Raw genomic sequence first — 7,183 nt, 5'->3', positions numbered from 1 at the left:
CCGAAAACATACCTTGGCAAAAAGATCACCTCTGCCACAAATGGTGCTGGGAAAACTGGAAACCCATACTCAGCAAAATTAAATTAAATCATTATCTCTTACCCTGCACAACACTCAACTCAAAGTGGATCAAGGTCCTAGGAATAAGACCAGAGACCCCTACAAGTAATACAAGAAAAAGTAGGCCCAAATCTTCATAATGTTGGATTGAGTCCTGATTTCCTTAACCAGACTCCTAAAGCACAAGAAATAAAATCAAGCATTAATGAATTAGCAAAAGAAACAATGAATAATGTGAAGAGACAGCCCACAGAGTGGGAGAAAATATTTACTACATGCACATCAGATAGAGCACTAATTTACAGAATATATAAAGAACTCAAAAAATTTAACACCCAAAAGTAAATAACTCAATCAATAAATGGGCTAAAGAACTGAACACATACTTCTCAAAAAAAAATATACAATTGATCAACAAATATATGAAAAAATGTTCAATTTATCTAGCAATCAGAAAATGAAAATCAAAACTACTCAAAGATTTCATCTCATTCCTGTCAGAATGGCAATTATCAAGAATGCAAGCAATAATAAGTGTTGGTGAGGATATGGGGGAAAAGGTACACTCATACATTGATGTTGGGACTTCAAATTGGTACAACCACTCTGGAAAACATTACAGAAATTCCTTAGAAAACTTAGAATGCAACCACCATTTGACCAAGCTATCCCAGCCTTTGGTCTTTACACAAATGACTTAAAATCAGCATACTACAGTGATGTGGCCTCATCAATGTTCATAGCAGCTCAATTCATAATAGCTAAACTATGGAACCTAGATGCCCTTCAATAGATGAATGGATAAAGCAACTGTGGTATATATACACAATGGAATATTACTCAGCCTTAAAGATGACTGAAATTATGGCATTTGCAGGTAAATGTATGGAGCTGGAAAATATCATGCTAAGCAAAATAAGCCAACTCCCCCCCCCTAAACAAAGGCTGAATGTTTTCTCTGATAAGTGGATACTGAACCATAATGGGGATGGAGCAGGTAGGGAAGAATGGAGGAACTCTGGATAGGGCAGAGAGGAGTGAGCAGAGGGTAGGTACTTTACCACTGAGCCATAGCCCAGCCCTTTCTTATATATTTTATTTTGAGACAGGACCTCACTAACTTGCTTAGGGCCTTGCTGAATTGCTGAAGCTGGCTTTGAACATTTGATACTCCTGCCTCAGAGGAGCAGGAGGGAGGAGCCGCTGGGATTTACAGGTGTGTGTGGCTCTTACTGCTTTCTTTGTGAAATCATATTAAGAGGAGAAAGGGGAAGATAGCTATTATCTCAAGAACAAAAAAAAGTAATAAAAACCAACTTATGAGGTATAAAAATAATTTGTGTCATCCTTGGCACAAATGTTGTATCTTCTGATCACCTTTTCAATATAAAGTATATTAAAATTGCATTAGAATATCTGTAAGAATTTGATTGCAATATACTATAATTTTAATTGAGCAACTAGCTGACAGGAGTAAGAGCACTCAGATTATTAATCAAGGAAATGAAAAAGCAATTCTGATTTAGTGTTAATTGATGCACTAAACTGTCATTAAATGAAGAAAAAATATTAATATCCCCTAGATGGAAACCAAATGACATACTATTAATCAAAATTACTAAAAATATAATAAAAAATAAAAATCAAGTGGCTTTTCTCCACCATGCCATTTCTCTGATCTTTCATTTTTGATAGTTTGAAATAATGAGAAAAATCTGAAATCCAATAAAGACTATTTTTGTTATTTTACTGGATGAAGCTCTGAAAGCCTCTGATCCTTTAACTATAAGGCTGATCAGTTTACAAATTTCCTCTCTTTCATTTCTACAACTTTCCCTAAACTCAAAACCAATAATCAGTATATTCTCATTGAAAAGATTTCAATTTTCTACAAAACCTGTTAAGAATCGAATGCTGCCAAATTACTGAGCCTTTAAGTCAAGTATTTGATTTGGATATAATGGGAACATTGCAATATGTTTTTTTAGCAGTCTTATTTTCTCACAAATCCATTTCAATATGCATCTTGATATGTGAGTCTATGACTAATTATAAAAAACAAGGGGAAATATTTCTTTTGCAGTTTGATGATAGGTATGACAAATATCAGGGTAAGTCACTAAAGTCTCAGAGATAATAAGTTGAACAATGGAGACTAGGAGAAATTTCTGTGCTCATTCTATTATATCGTATACTCTTCATTGAGTGAACTATAACATAAGTAATAAGAGAAATAGCACTACATTGTATCTACTTATTTCAAGATTCAAATTAATTAGTGATTATATTGCAAAATTTGGCAAATTTTGCTAGTTCAAAAGCCTTATTTGTTTTCTGTAATATGGATACAAAAGATTGAATCACCATATGATATGAAAATGTTAAATAAAATATAACAACTCAATTGCTATAAGGTTAGAGAAAGGATAACAGCATAATCAAAACCAGCATACTTAAAAATCATGCCAAATCATCATTCAAGTGACCTCAACTTAGCTCATCTAATGATTCCTTGACTTGACTCATATATAATTTCCCAGTGATGGTGACGAGTGTCTTGTGTTTATGTAACTTTCTTTCAGAGGAGGTCAGAACTCCTTAGAATCAATTAAGTCACTCATAAGAACACATATTTATATATGCTCTAATATAGCAGGTGGCTTATCTTAGATAATATCAATTACTACAGCCCTTATTCTTCTACCAGCTCTGACACATCTGGTAGACAAGCTGTGGTTCACAGCTATAGATATGGTGTTCTTGTTATGTCACTGTTTCTTTTTGTAATTTGGGCAAAACTACTTTTGGAGAGGAAAGCATGAGTCTCGCAAAATTGTATGAATTGTGACAGTTTGCAAAACATTTTTATCAAAGTTGTAGTTATTAAAGTTTACAGGTCATCTATACTTGAGCCCAGGAAACTTTGTAATTAACTAATAGAAAAGCCAATAAAAAAGCTTAGATTCCCATTCTCTTCAAGAATCATAAAACCACAGTACATTCTGATACACATGCAGTGTTTCAAAAGGATATTTTTTTAACAACATACTGTGGTTACACAGTATAGTATGAGCTCTTAGGAGAAACTGTGGTAAAATTTTGATAGCAACATTTTATTAATGTGATTATCATACGTATTCTGAAGTCCTTGAGTAGAAGACTGAATAAAACACATCTGATGGAAAATTTACCACTCTAGCAATTTTACTGGAACACTGAGGTCCCTTTACAAAGGACCTTAAAAATGGAACTTATATAAAAAGATGAGTTCAAGGAAATGTCATTCCTTCAAAATACATTTCCTTAAGTTGCCATTCTGTAAGTAAATTAGTTTTACTCACTTGCTCTTTCTCCTTCCATTTTTACATCAAGTACTGTAAACCTGTATGCTAATGATCACCAGTTATATAAATTATAAAATAACGAACCATTATGTGACAAACAAATAGCAGTGATGGTAGCTGGTGACTAATGTCAGCAATTATATTCTATTTACTGTTCCCAAAGTGTGACCTCCTAAGAGCACTTTTGGAAATAAGTTATCATTTGGGAGGTTAATCACATGCTAAAAGCAATCCTTGGGAGAAAACATGATTTGGGTACTACAACTTCTTACATTGCAAAAAGTCTTGGAAGTGTTATAAATTCAAGTCAAAATTACACAAGGCTATGAATTACATTATCATTAGATCTACTGAATTCTAAGAGCTGATCCATTTTCAAAGTGACAGAAGCACTTGAAATTCTTGCATTTTCAAGATATTTTCTTGTCTGTCAATTTGCCATTAATGGTTAATTCTTAGCTTCAGTAATTTAGCCAAGAAACATAGCTTCATTTTCCCGACTATGCCTTCACAGACTTCCTTGACAATGAGCACTTAGTCCCTCTCATACACACCATATAATTTGTGCTATCACAAAGAAGTACTACATTCAGCAAATTATAGGAAGTTGAGCAAAAACTACATTTATTGTCTCTAATATCAGTAAATTTTATTATGTTGTGAAGTAGAAAAAAATTCAGATGATCCAAGACAAAAGAGAGAAAAATTTAAACATTTTAAAAGGCTGAGTGCAGTGGTATAAGATGAACAAATGAGGTGTTGGTGACTTTAAAATCACAGGCATCCATTTCTGTTCAGCTTTCAGGTCAAGCTTAGGGGCTATACCTCTATAGAGATTTCTAATGTTGGATAACATTTATTATGATTTTTTTGGGGAAAAGGTGGTTTTGATCCTTGAATTAATATATTGGGTCCATTTCTTGCTTACCAATTTAAGTCCAAAATCTGGGTTACCCTCAAAAATTTATCAAAGCAAATATTTATGTTGAAGGCATGGAAAATAAAACATTGAAGTTTTTCTCTCTAATATTTCAGATTTAACTTGAGAAAATAAAATTAAGGAAGTCAAAGTAATAATCATTTCTTTTTTGTATATGTACATACATGTATATAAAATTTTATTAATGTAAACTAAATTCAAATATTCAAATTGTAAATGAATTTTTTTCAGCCTTAATCTGTGAACCTTTCCATTTTCTTACCCAGGAAAAAATATGATGACTCTTATAATCTGGGCAATATCCTCATTCTGGTCAGCCACTTGAAGCCATCTCAGGGGCTGTTTTTATGCCACCTCATCAGCACTATTCTAGGAAGGAACATGCACAGGCTGGGATTTACTACCTCCCCTCTACTGCTCTGGGTAGATTTCAAGGATTTTGCTTTCTTGCTATAGCTTTGATTCTTTGCATTGCTGAGGAACAGTGCCCAGAGCTTAATCGATAGTGGATGATTCATTTTCTCTATGGAGCCAAGCTGTTCTTTCCCATCTTGATTATTTTTGAGGCAACCAAAGCAGACTCTGACCTGCTACTTTTCCTTTTTTTCTTTCTCCTTTCCTTTCTCTTTCTTTTCTTTTCTATTTTTTTTTTTTTGAGATTCATGGAAAATATCAGTTGGATGGAATCAAGCCCTCTGTTTCTTCTTTCACAGACACAGGCTCATCATTCCTACACCTCCAGATCATCATTTTGAGTAAAATATCTTTTTTAAAAGAGAAGACCCAAAATCTCACTAAAACTTTGCATTTGGATTTAACTTAATTACAAACTTTATGTTTAGTCCATGTTTCTAAAATATATAACTGTTTCCGAACCACTGAACTTAAATTGATATCAAGCACTGACATACCTTCTAAGTGAATGTAAGCAAAGAACACCAGTGCTACTTTGCATCCCCTTAACCCAATATAACAAAAAAACACAAAGCCACACAGAGAAAGGAGCAGTCATAGTTTGATGTTGTCCAGTGAATATCTCTCAGCTTCAGAATGCTTCCACTTCCTTTAGTTCCAGCCCTTGGCTATGATCCACTCTGAGAAAGTCAATTCCTCTGTTAAACCTTGCACATAATGAGACAGGATCACCAACAGCTGGGGGAGTCAAGGATCCAGACCCATCCACAGACAAGGTGAAAAGGCAAGCTCCAGTATCTCGGTTCCAATATTCACCTTAGAGTCATGCGATGAGATATTATTCACAGGCACTAAGGCCAATGCTCTTAGAAGAAAGACACTGGATGCAACTGTCTGGAGAGTCGCTTATACTCACATATTATACTATTTGCCTCACGTCCCACAGTGTGGCTTCATAGCCTTCACCTCCAAAGCCATTGCTGCAGGAGATATACATGTGTCCATCCATGCTGACTTCACAGTGGTTGTGAATGTGCTTTTTTTGTGGGAAACCTGTGAGCCAACCACAAACCCCTAACCATTCCATAGTCAGATGGGTTTATTTTCAGAGGACGGGAATGTATGTAAGGATCCAGCCAGCACAGGTTAGTGACAGGTTCCTGGAAGTAGATGCTTTTTCCATACACTGGCCACTTTCCACATCCCACAGGAGCAAGGTGGTGTCCCAAGAGCCAGTGTAAGGCTTTGGCATGTCTAGGTTTATAGGAAACCCAGCCACCAAAATTGTAAGGTAGGATAGCTGCTGCCTTACCTGTGAGGAATCATGTAAGTCCTACAACAGGACCATCTTGAAAGGCACTGAAGAACTGATGTGACTGGGGAATACAGGGTACCTTGGTGATTTCACGTTCACGTCCTTTGAACCTTTCCACCACTTTTCCAGTTTTTCAATTAAAGACCATGACTATCTGTTTTTATAAGTTCTGGGTTTGAGTTTGCTCTGCATTTCCCCCCTTCATGGCACAAAACCTACAGGAAGCCTGAGGAGGAGGAGTTTATTTCAGGTGGCATCTGAGCAGCAGCATTCCAGGTAATTGATGGAAGTTGTGTCCCCCCCCCCACACACACACACCAAAAGGATCTTCTTGGTTAGTTTCTAGATGTAATTATTTATAATATTTACCCTTTGGAAAATTATTCAGGCAGCCACTTCCTAATCTCCATGGGCTTGTGGGGCTGGCACTAAGGGCTCTGGAAATGCAGAGCTACAGAACATCCACAGCCTCCACTGTCTCCCATACCTCCTCCCCTAGCCAGCGGTAATTTTTTTTTCTAATGGGAAAACATATTATTATCTTATGGTACAGAAATATGCAAACCAAAATTAGAATCACAGTCCTCTTAAATGTTCAAATCCCAACTTACCAGGGGGATCAGACATTGTAGTAATATGTCACTATGTCATAAGATAATTTACATGGCTCAGAAAGTCTATCAATAGGAAGACTCAGTACAAGTCTTTTTTTCTTTTTTTATGAATCAGAAGTCCAAATTTAACTGAATCATTGGATTACTATCTAGTAATCTAAGGATTAAATTCCACCTTAAGATGATGGAATGAAGGAAGAGTGCAGACTTAAGAAGCATATCTAGACATTCAATTTGTCTTTATTTTCTGTAAAGCAAATCTAGCAGAAGAGCTAATGGACGTAGAAGTCACATTTTCATTTCCAGTCCATGCTGGCTTCTCAAAGTTCTCAGCTCACTTGTCTTCTTGAAAGCTGTTTTAAATAAACCTAAGTCAAGAATGAAAAGAATATGTCTCATATTGTAGAGAAGATCTGTTTTTAAGCTGAGACTTCCTTGGTCAATTTAATCTTGATATTTTTATTTTGTTTTTAGGAAACATGTATTAAAAGTCCAT

At 35.4% G+C, this 7,183-nt stretch overlaps 1 pseudogene; it reads right to left on the bottom strand.

The window, feature by feature from the left end:
* Positions 1 to 5,389: 5,389 nt before the first annotated feature.
* Positions 5,390 to 6,344, bottom strand: LOC101960361 (WD repeat-containing protein 31 pseudogene; annotated as a pseudogene).
* Positions 6,345 to 7,183: the final 839 nt, after the last annotated feature.

Source organism: Ictidomys tridecemlineatus, chromosome 6 (genome assembly GCF_052094955.1).
Source record: "Ictidomys tridecemlineatus isolate mIctTri1 chromosome 6, mIctTri1.hap1, whole genome shotgun sequence".
Lineage (NCBI taxonomy): Eukaryota > Metazoa > Chordata > Mammalia > Rodentia > Sciuridae > Ictidomys > Ictidomys tridecemlineatus.
The sequence above is the reverse complement of the archived record's forward strand: the minus strand, read 5'-3'. Positions and strand labels throughout refer to the sequence as shown.